This window comes from Diceros bicornis, chromosome 23, assembly GCF_020826845.1.
Source record: "Diceros bicornis minor isolate mBicDic1 chromosome 23, mDicBic1.mat.cur, whole genome shotgun sequence".
In the NCBI taxonomy this organism is placed as follows: Eukaryota; Metazoa; Chordata; class Mammalia; order Perissodactyla; family Rhinocerotidae; genus Diceros; species Diceros bicornis.
In genome coordinates, this window is record NC_080762.1 from 31,933,130 (window position 1) to 31,945,475 (window position 12,346).

Consider the following 12,346-nt stretch of genomic DNA (forward strand, 5'->3'; position numbering starts at 1 on the left):
TGGAAAATAAATTGGAAAACAAGAACAAGCATATCAGATAGTGAAAAGTGTCAGGTAGAGAAATAAAATAAGGTCAAATGATTGCAAGTATAGCTGTTTAGATAGGGAGATCAAGAAAGAGCTGTCTTAGGAAGTGAATGTATTGGTTATCTATTACTAAGTAACAAATAACCTAACATTTAGTGGCTAAAACAACAAACATTTATTTTCTTAGATTATATTACTTAGGATTTTGGCACGGCCTAGATGGTTGTCTCGGCTCAATGTTTCTTAAGGATTGTACTCAAACTTTCAGCTTGGGCTGTGGCCTCATCTGAAAGCTCAACATTGGAGGATCTGCATCCAGGACTACTCACATGGTTGTTGGCAAGTCTCACTCTCTCGTCAAGTGGGCCTCTACGCATGGCTGCCTCACAATATGGCAAGTGGCTTCCCACAGGGCTAGAAATGCAAGAGGGAGCATGCCCAAACTGAAAGCCACAGTCTTTTTGTAACCTAATTTCAAAAGTGACATCCCATCATTTCTGCCATACACTATTCATTCTAAGTCAGTCAGTACAGCCAGTACACACTCAAAGGGACATAATCATATAGTCATGTGACTACCAGGATGTAAATATCACTGAGGGCCACTTTAGAGCCTGCCTACCATGCTACAGTAGCATATAAGCTGAGGTTTCTTATTGTCAATGAAGAAATCAGCCATGACACAACCAGGGACAAGAATACCTCAAGTAAGGCAATGGCATCATATATTTTGTAATACCCTTTTAACCAAACTGTATTTACAGACAAGGAACTAAAAAGAATATTTACCTGGGGCCCTGCACACCCTAGGTGTGGCCCTCCCTCCAGGTCTAATGTTTCGTACTTGTTATTTCACTTCAGCTCCTTCCCTAGCTGTTCCCTCCATATAGCCTTTTGCTGCTCAAGTCACCACAGCCTACCAAGTTACATTCTTGGAAGGAGTCCCTTTAAGGCAATCTGAACTGCGCTGCTCTCTTTGCTGTCCACTTGGCATCTTTGCCTTTCTAAGCCCTGAAAACACAAGCTGCGCTCCAAAACTATGTTTTATACTCCTTTGGTAGCAGTATATGTTGGTCCTACAGGTGTTTGCAGCATAAGAACATCTGGTCCATCTGGAAAGTGCCAGCTGTCTCTATAAATCATTTTCTTAAAATATCCCTTACTTAGTACACAGAGAGAAGGGCAGATGTTACAGCACTCCCTACCTAGTAGGACATCACCTTTCTTCAAAGAACCAAATTATTTTTGATTTCTTGTATTTATGTATATAGAAGAGTGACAAATGACAAACGATACGTCAGGGGAGCAAAATCAGTTTTCCTAACTCATAATATGTTCTATAGATGCACCTGGCATCTCTATTTAGGAAAAGGTTCTTGTCGCCAGCACTAAGACAGAAAAATCCCCAGTAACATCCTGTTACAGTATCATAAATAAAGATTTGATGAGAAAGTTTGGGATAGAGAGAGAGAGAGAGAGATGAGAGATTTATTGCTCATATTTTAGATTATTTTAACAGAATTGACTATGTATAGAATTACTGGATAAATACATCTGAGACATCTAAAATCTTTTCAAAAAAATAATTTATAGAAGAGACAGTGGAAGATCATTTCATGTAGGACAGCACTATTTAAAAAAAACACTCAGAGAATAAGAAATAATGAAAACCAAGGTTGTGTAGTGTAAATATTCCCAAGACAATAAAGAGCTTTCATACAGCATATGAGATAGGAAAATAAAATTCAGCTTAAGATACCATTTTTAAAGAGGATAGAATTGAAATATAATATGTAAGTGCAACTCTCATACTTTTCAAGGATTAACTTTAGCATTGAAGGAAAGAGCTGATGCTTGAACCATAAATTTCTTTTGAAATGTCCTCTCGGAAGATTCTTCTCATTATCATATGCTTGTCCTATTTCTTCTGATTTTGATGCAGTTTATTGTTTGCTTTGTTGCTGGTCAATGCCCAGAATAATAGACTTTGCCCCTCAGAGGATCTTACTCCTCTCCACGAGTGTCTGTGATAGTTGGGTGAAAGGCAATTTACTTTTTTCTGTCCTTTTTCAAACACTCTTTATCTTCTATTTACCTGTACAGATAATTTTTTTCTCATTCAAGGTTCCATATGCATAGCACAGTCATTTTTACCCGACATTCTTTATTTTCTTCCACAGAAGTAATACTAATCAGTAAATAAAAAATGATAAATTACCCAAAACTTTATTTCCTCTCATTAGAGTAATCAATGGCACTTAATTTATCCTTGTATACTGACTTGTTAAGTTTTCTTGCTAATTTTACAATTATAAAAAATTAGTTTCTCATAACTAGGAAAGTAAATATGATTTATAATTATACATTTAAATATAAGGACATCTTTATTTCCGAATGAAAGCAAAATTGAAGGTTCAAAAAGTTTTCTAAGAAAACTAACAAGTTTATGTGCAATTGTACATAAAAATAAGAAACATGTTCTCTAGATAGAAAAAAAAATTGTAAGTACAATCAATAAGAACAGCCAATGTCTCAGCCATAACAAAGTTTTCAATTTCTTTTCCTCTACACATTCCGAAACAAACAAACAAAAAAGAGAAATTGGACTCTGGATGTTACCTAGCAATATAATGAAAATGTAGAACATTTCTGATATAAAGCTTTGGTCATTTAACTAAAATAAACTTGTATTACTTCTAAACATTTCACAGAACATTAAATTATATAATGTAAAAAGTATAAAGGATAAAAGATATATGTATCTATATTACCTGTGAGAAACAGAATTGGTTGAAATTTCTAAAATAGCAAAATTAACATGAAAATACCATTTGACTGAGTGATGTACTTCTTGTTATATGACTTCTAGAAAAATTAGAAATGTTGACACTATATAAAATATGCATAATTCATTACTGTCTTGAATAATAACATTATATGACAACATTTCTTGACTGCTTTGTGTATAGCAGGAACTAGGCTAAGAGTTTTATATGTAAGTCCTAGGAATCAGAAGATTTTAGTTTCAAATTTCAGGTGTGCATACTTATTAGGTATATGACCTAAAGCAATAACTTAATCCCTGTGAAATTCAGGATGTTCATCTCTGAAGTGTGATGATAATAACAAATATCAAGAATTGTGATGTGTAAATTAAATGAAACAATACACATGGAAACCCCTGACCAAAAGGAGTTATTTTCCTTTCATTAGCATTTCTGATCTGCAGGAATAAGCTGAAGGCTGGTTAATTTTTTAAAGGCAATAGTTTCAATATTTATATTTATTTTAGGATTTGTTGCCACTTTAAATGTTAAAACCAAAACATATTTCAAAAGAACTATGCTAAGCATTGCTCGATGAGAAATTATATAAGTAAGGATATCAGTTCATAACTATGCTGCACATAGTTGAGTCGATACCAAATGCCTGCCTGAAGAGAAGGAAAAAAAATAGAAATCCAAGTCTCAAAAAATGTCTCTTATGATTATAAATGTTCAAGACAGGAACAAAACACTTCAAAAAGCAAATAGATGCTGACTGCAATTATGAGACTTTTGTTCTTTTTTCTTGAATCTCAGAAGACTAGGAACTGGAAAGATGAAACTTCACAATATGGGAAAATATAATTGAGACAACAGGCTTAGAAAAAATGTAGAAAAAAGACAAGATGATTTAGAACAAATGTAACTCTCTCTCTCGAGTTAGTAAGGTGATTCAAAAGCATAGAATTCAAGTGTGAAACTCTAACAGGGAAAATAAAAAAGTAGAAACACTCTCCTAACTCATTATATGAACTTATTACTATGTACTAACAAGAACTATACAAGAAAGCCATTTTAATGGCTGTAGCAGATATTGTTTATTTCAGTTTTTGGCATAAAAATCATCCCAAAGTGAGTAGCATAAAACAACAACTATTTTGTTGTGTGAGGCAGACATCTGATACGGCATATCTGGGAAGACATCTCTATTTCATATGTGGAGCCTCAGCTGGAAAGACTCAAATAGCTGCAGGTGACTTGTGCTACAGAGAGCAAGAATTATCTTAATACTTTATTCACATATCTGTCATCTAGGTTGAGATGACTTGTAGACCATGACCAGAGGAAGGCCAACCTACATGTGGCCTCTCCATGTGACTTGAACTTCCTCACAGCATGGTGACCACCAAGTGAACATTTTACATAGTGGCTGAGGGCACCAAGAGTGGATATTCATGCAAGCAAGGCAAAGACTGAAGGTTCAAGTAAAGGGGACATAGAACCTACCTCTTGTCGGGAGGAGAGTAAAAGAAGTAGTCATATTTTAAAATTACCATACTGGGGCCGGCCTGGTGGCATGGTGGTTAAGTTCTCGTGCTGCACTTTGGTGGCCCGGGGTTCACGGGTTTGGATCCTGGGTGCGGACCTACTCACTGCTCATCAAGGCATGCTGAGGTGGCGTCCCACATAGAGCAACTAGAAAGATGTACAACTATGACATACACCTATCTACTGGGGGCTTTGGGGAGAAAAAAGGAAAAAAAAAAAAACGGAGGAAGATTGGCAACAGATGTTAGCTCAGGGCCAATCTTCCCCCTGTCAAAAAATAAAAAATAAATAAAATAAAATCACCATACTGTTGGTGCTCGATGCACATTCCCCTCAGTCTACCTCTGACTTCAGTTTTCTGTTCAATGGACCATTCCCTTACATGCTGCAAGCACCTGTCGAGTACTTATTGTGTGCTTCAACTTCCCTTTTCTGCTTTTCTCTTCCCTCTTCCCCGTTTGTTGTGCTCTGGGTACAGATCTTTAAATATATTATATGTATTCTATTTCACTAATCATAGGAAAGCTGTTCTTTTGCAATAATAATAAACACATTGATAACAGGAAAAATAAATAAATAAATAAATAGATAGATAAATAGATAAATAAGTGAAATAAAAATTCTCATTATTGATTCAGAGGGTCCTCAGGGGCACACAGTGATAATCAGCTTAGTAATTCAATCTGTATTTGTTTTTGGTTGTCTCTGTCCTATGTTCTTTGCTCTCTCATGCTTTTGCACCCTTCCCAAATAAAGTACCTGTTCTAGTCTAAAGTCTTGTCTAAAGGACAAGTTCTAGTCTGGGTTATGTTTTTGGACAAGGAGAAAAAACAAAATAAAAATCAATCTCGTTTATGAATGAACATAGATGCAAAAATACGAAAACAAAACAAAGCAAAAACTAAGAAAGTGTATTAAATAGCACATGGAGAAAAAGTCACTTACTTTATGAATGCAAGAGACTTTTATGTTTTATTGAGGTAGAATTGACATACAATAAACTATACATACATAAAGTGTACAATTTGATATGTACCCCCTTAGAATTATCATCACAGCTAAGATAATTAACATAGCCATCATCCCCAAAGTTCCCTGGTGCCCTGTTTTAATCTACTTCTTTATGTAGAGTATCTGTAAAATACAAAACCATGAAGGAGTCTATTTAAAACTAAGCAATTGACAAAATCTACCTGACAACTAAACATGGATAAAGATCAAACAGAGTGGTGAGAGTATAACATAAGAGCGTAAACTGGTGCAGCTTGAAAAATAATTTGTTATTATTTTTTAATGTGAAACATGAGCATAATTCATGAATTGGTAATCCCCTGTCAGGTTTACATCCTAGATAAACACATATATTCACACATGATATATACTCATGGCAGCAAATCTCTCCTTCAAAAAGAGAATGGATAAACACAAAAGAATATTACAGAGATGTGAAAATGAACCATAGGACCACTTTAAATAAGTAATAGTGTACCATTGCTAATAGAGGGTCCACTGACCTGCTGTGTCTCCTGATGGCATGTCACCTGGGAAGTGTCCACACCAAATAAAGTTCCACCTGAATCTAATCAGTTTATTAAACCTAACTTCCATTTTCTTGGAAATTCAAGAGATGGAGAATTCAGTTTAATATTACCTCAAGGAGGTAATCTGACAAATCCAGACTATGTGACATTCTACAAGAAAATGGCACTTGTCTCTTCAAAAAAGCAATGCCATGAGGAAAATGCAAGAGAGTGATCTGTTTCTAGATTAAAGGAAGCTAAAGAGATATTAGTATACAATGTGTGCACATTGAATAAAGCTAAAAAAGTCATTTTTGAGACAATTATGAAAATTTGAATATAGACTAGCTTTTAAATGTTTTAGGAGATTTTATTTTATTTTATTTTTTGCTTAGATGGTGTTTTCTAGAAAATATCCCTATTTTTAGCAGATGCATGCTGAATTGTTGTTTCATGAACATGTAGCAAATGTGGTAATATCTTAAAAACTGAATCTAGCTGATGTGCATATGGGTATTTATTGAAATTTTATTTATTTAAAAATTTTAAAATAAATTTATAATTATTAAGAAAATCTAAATTTGTTTATATAACAATGTTGGAAAAAAATATTCCTGCCTCTAGCTTCTCTCAGTCTCCAAACATTCTTCACATTGCTGTCAGAATTATCTTACTAATACACGGATCTGATTAAGCTATTTATTCCTCAAGGCTTAATTTAAATAGCACCTCTTCTGAGAAGCTTTATTTAACTCTCCAGGAATAATTTATTGTATTTTTTTTTCTTTTTTTGGTGATCCCCTGTACGTTTTGCTGTAACAATTACACAATTGATATTCTATCTTAATCTAGTTTTATACTCAATTTTTTTAATCCTGTTTCTAAACTCTAATTTTTTTGGTATGCAATCGACCTCCTGAAATTTAGTCTGCTAAAATTCTATATTTAACATTTATATTATCCCAGATTATGGAGAGTTAGAAATTTAAAAAATTACTACATTACTCACTTTAATGTGTGGGTGTTCTGTTTGTTGAACAAAGATTTCATACCTTATATATTAAAAATAATAAGCACGTTGTAATAAGCATATCTAAGTATTAAACATTTTAAATATTTTAAACATTTAGCATGCTATTATTTCAGCATTGAATCAAAGTACCACTTAATTAGAAATCATTATAATTAGCTATTGTGTCAAATATAAAGAATTGACTTCATAATATATTTTGAAAAATAAAAATTTCCAAAGGTCTAATATAGCACTTTAAAAATTGGCAATATCTACAACAAATTTATTATCAAACAGCATGATCCAACCTAATACATACATTTGGACAAAAGTTATGAAGATTGATACTCAGAGAAGTTTGACCTTTTTATTTTAAAACTCTGTTTTAATAATATAGAAATTTAATGCTAAGACCAGAAATATCTTGAAAGATATTTTTGGCAGTGTTTTTCCTCCTGAGTTGTTTTTAAAATAATATATAATAGACATGAGATAAAATCCCTCATAATAGAAGAAATTCTGACTACCTAAGCTACTCTGATATGATTTCTACATTTGGGTCATTGATTCCATTTCTGTTGGCTTCTTAGGTTGTTACTATTACTGAAATTTTAATACTGTCCTCTGTTGAAAGAAAATTTAGGTAATAGGAGGTTTTGTATTTAATTAGCTCTCATGGATTTTATAGTTTGCGTGACAAATCAATTCCTTTAATATACAAAACTAAATGAAAAACAAACACTACCTCATTTAGTCTATTGATTTCCCCCATGTTTTTGCTGTCTGTCTTCTGTTTATTTATTTTTGATATTTTTCTTGTCATGCTTGGATTGAAGCCTAAGCTTCCAGACACAGTTGCTACCATTCAAACTAGTCTAAAAAGTGAAATAAAGTATACTCCTTTCACCAACCTTCCTGGCCTTAGCTTAGAATTAGATAAGTTATTCCCTCTCTTACACCAACGGCAGAGCTACTCTCTTCATGAAAAGCTGCCGCATCCATATGTATTAGACAAGGTATAAAGCACTGGCTGCTACGTAATGCTCTTCTAGCACATGGAGTTTGCTCACTGCTTATATCTCAGCTCAGGAGACAAACAAAAAGCTTAAGAAGGCTTCGATTTGTTCTGAGGTCTTAGTTTATTCTGTCAAGTAGAAATACAAAAGGCTTTATATTTCTGTATCTTTTTTGATGATGAGTCCACAAAAGAAATAATTTATATGGCTTCCCTCTTGATATGTTCCCTCTTACTCAAAAGAAATACACTTAAAAATAATAGGTATAATTAAATTAAACAAACGCTCAAATATACTCACAGACTCTAGCCTCTGCTTTCCAGACTGACTCTGTCAGGATTTCCATGATTGTGCAACATAAATAAATATTACTTTCTAAATTGAGACTGAAACAAATGAGAAATCAGTTGTCAGTTTTCTGTGGTCAAAGTGCATTATTCTACTGCTGAGAATCAGCAGCACAGCTATCCTGGAACATCCTCATGGGGTCAACCTCAATAGTGATAATAAAACTACGAGTTTTTCTATAATCCTTTACATTTTACAATTATGCACTAGTTCCTGTGATATGTTTACATGTTTAATTTTACATTTGTTAAAACTAGGACTGAGAGACCTCTTGGGTCAAGTAGTTTTTTAACATTAAGAAGACCATTAATTGACAGACCACTCTTGCGTATTTCAGATGCCATTTTCAAGAGGCAGTATATCATAGTGCTTAAGAACGTGGACTTTGAAGTCTGGTTGTCTCGTCTTTTTCTTTGCTTGTTTTTTCCACAATTAGTCAATTAGTGGCTGTGTAACTCTTCACAGTTCACTTAACGTTCTATGCCTCGGTTTCCTCACATGCATATTTGGAGGACAAATGAGATAATCACTAAAAACTGCTCAGCACAGTTGATGGAACATAGGATGATCCAGAGTAAATAGTAGTTGTGTGTGTGTATGTGTTCAGTTTTGTTTGATTTGGTTTGCCTTCTTTTTTAATGTAATTTTCTTTTTACTGATTGTGGTTTTATTACTATGCTGTCTCTAGTCAGAAGTGTTGCCCCACAGAGGCCGCTGACCAGTTCTGTACCTCCCTTTGTCTTCTTCAATGTTTGTAGGCCTTTGAGCGGGAACAACATGGCGGTGTGGGATGGAGCCCATGAGAGAGGAGTGAAGAAAGGGCATGTCTTCACTGTGCCACGCAGTCCAGATGGGGTAGGAGTGGTACCTCGCAGGTATTATGTACGCATTGTATAGCCAAGCTACCTCCTACAGGTGATCCTTTGGTTTAAATTCCAATATTCCCACAACAACAAAAGGAAATTTTAAAATATTGGTTTTTCTTGTAGAGTATATATGTCAATTTGTCTAACTAATCTTGTATGTGTCTATAAATACAGATTTGTATTTCTCTCTTTCCTTGTATGTGTCAAAGGATATATACAAGTATAGGTGAGAAAGCCAAGTTATCTCAAAACTGGTAGAATTAAACTCAACCAAAAATGGAAGGCCTGTCATCACTAGTGATCATACATGATAATCAGGTAGGAAAAAGGGTCTACACTTTCTTCCAGACTCCAACATTTTACTCACATTACCGTAAGCCCACACGGACAGTATCTTTGAGCGCTCTTCAAGATCCTCCCACCTTCTGTGCTTTGCCCACTGCCCACTCCCAAAGTAAATACCAAGTATTTTGGGGTTTTGTTTGTTTTTTAATGGCAGCACCCCAATTCAGTCCCAAGTTTCTGCGCTGGATATCATTTCTATGGAACAAATTACCCCGAAACTTAGCAGCTTGATGCAGTCATTTATTTTGCTCATAGTTTTGTGGGTTAGGGGTTCGGGAAGGACTGAGCTTGATAGTTCTTACTTGGAGTCTGTCTTGTGTTTGCAGCCACATGTCACAGAGGGCTTTAGTCATCCGAAGACTCCACTGGGTTGAATGACCAAGATGGCTTGCTCACGTGGCCAGCCAACTATAAGCTGAGAGCACAGCTGGAGCTGTTGACCGGCGCATACAAGCTGCATCTCAGGCATGGTGGTGCAAGACTTCTTCCGTAGCGGGTCTGGGATCCAAGCAGGCAAACAGGGCAGAAACTATATTGCCTTTTAGGACCTAGATTTAGAAGTGACACGGTATCCATCCCCTCACAAATTGTAGGTTATAACTGTGTCATACCACCACCCAGACTCAAGGGAAGTAAATACAATCCCTAGCTCTTGATGGAAGTGTGACAAGGTCAAATTGTGAAAGAATATGTGAGATTGGGGACTTTGTGGTGGCCTTTTTTTTTTTGAAAATATAATTTGTGACAATATAGAATTCTCTTTTAATCTTGATACATTTGAGTATTCTTAAGTTCTGTTGTTTCCTAGAGGATATTTTTAATCCTTCCCTAGTCATTAACATATTTAAAACATGCAAGACATAGGTGATTCTTAACGTATGTGGTAAATATTTTCATCTGATTATAAAAAGTAATTATGTTGACAAGCAATTGATTTGAAAATGAAAGAAGCTTATGAGAGATTATCATTATTAAGGAGCATGATGGCTTTTAAAAATGTGATAATAAAATGAATTATAGAAATCACTTTGGCATAACTTTTTTAAAGTTTTATATTTTTCTTATAACCAAACAGCAAAGGAGTCTTTCTTGAAATCTTTATTCACTCACATTACAGTTAATTACTTCAAACTAAAGATTAGTCATGAGCTGGATAAATGGTATTAGAAGATAATAATATTATGAGACGACAAAGTCATGGCAAGAGAGAGTTAGGCTGTTAAAGAAATTAACGTGGCCTATTCTCAAAGAACCAATGGAGATTCAAAGGATTTGAGTGATAAACACTTATATAGTTGGGAACTTTATAAGATGGTAAAGGGAGCTGTGGTATACAAAATTAGACTCATGGGTCAAAATGTTTTGAAATTGATAATTAAACAATTGGATTTTTCTAGACAGCACAGCCACATTTTCTACATGATTAAAGTTTATCTATGTACTTTAAATGGGAATCATGATAAAGTAATATGCTCTGTTTAAAGGCATGCTTATTTCAAATGGCTTAATGATTTCATACTCTAAAATAAAAACACAAAGCTCCAGGTGAACAGACTGATGCTCTGTGGAAGAGTTATAACTTTATCTTATGTAATATGGAAAAACACAACAACAACAAAAAAGGGTAGGCTTGCCGTTTATGATAGTTGAAACCCACAAGTGAGAAGAAGGTGATTGTAGATGCCGAAGCGTAGAGCTGGGTAGTGTGAAAAGCTGAAAGAAGACACCAGAGGTTTAAAAAATAAATAAAAAAGGCTGGAGAGAGAATTTATTCTGAGAAAATTTAGTAGCTGTTTGAGAGCCTTTAAAGCTCAGAATCAGCTGCAAAGGTGTACTAATAAGTTATGCAATACCTTTATTCCAACTACTAGGTGAGTAAAAGCAGAAACAATGGTCATAAAAAGAGAATAGAGGGGCTGGCCTGGTGGTGTAGTGGTTAAATTCGTGCGCTCCGCTTCAGCGGCAGGGGGTTCACAGGTTCAGATCCCTGGCACGGACCTACACACTGCTCAGCAAGCCATACTGTGTCAATGTCCCATATAGAAAATAGAGGAAGATGAGCATGGATGTTAGCTCATGGGCAATCTTCCTCACCAAAAAAAAAAAAAAACAAAGAGAATGGACTGAGATTTATCAAAGGTAATAGAAAGGAAAAAAAATACAAAAACAAGCAATAAAAGAGATGAGATGAAAGTGAGATCTGTGGTTAATATGGTTTTTCAATTTCAAATTAGACTTGTGTTTCTTTTAATACTTACTCTAACAACTCTAAACATCAGTTGTTTAAAGAAAGAGTACTATTTTTATGTATTAAAAAGCACAATTAAGTAAGCTAACTCTTATCTAATTAAATTACACGTCTCTAGTTTCTACTCCAACCCCTGTTGGATATATATCATTTTACTCATTTCAGTTACTTGTATCTGATATCCCTATTCAATTGATGGCAACCTACAAAAACTAAAGGGAAAAATTAAAGGAACCTATTTATAACTTTTGACAATACTGTCTGTTATTCATCTGGGAAATCTTCCTTGTCCTATTTCTACATGCATAGCTAGTTCTGTTATTTACATAGAATCTACCACACAAAAATAATAAATAAATGTTCCTCACATTCATAGCACAGGTTGTTTTTAAATAACAACCACTAGAACCAGGACAGAAAAAAGATGAAACAATAGTTTCGTGAACTAGTTTCATAAAATTCATAATTTCTTATATCATAATTGGCATATGGCAAAGTACAGATTAGGTGCTCAATTAATGCTGAATGCAGTTACAGGTTTATCTGCATATATGTAAAATGTCCCCTATATCTCATCAATTTGTGGTTCCTGTAAGAATTGCCTTAATAGTCTGTCCCTAAATCCAGTAGACCTCCCAACTATTCAAAGAC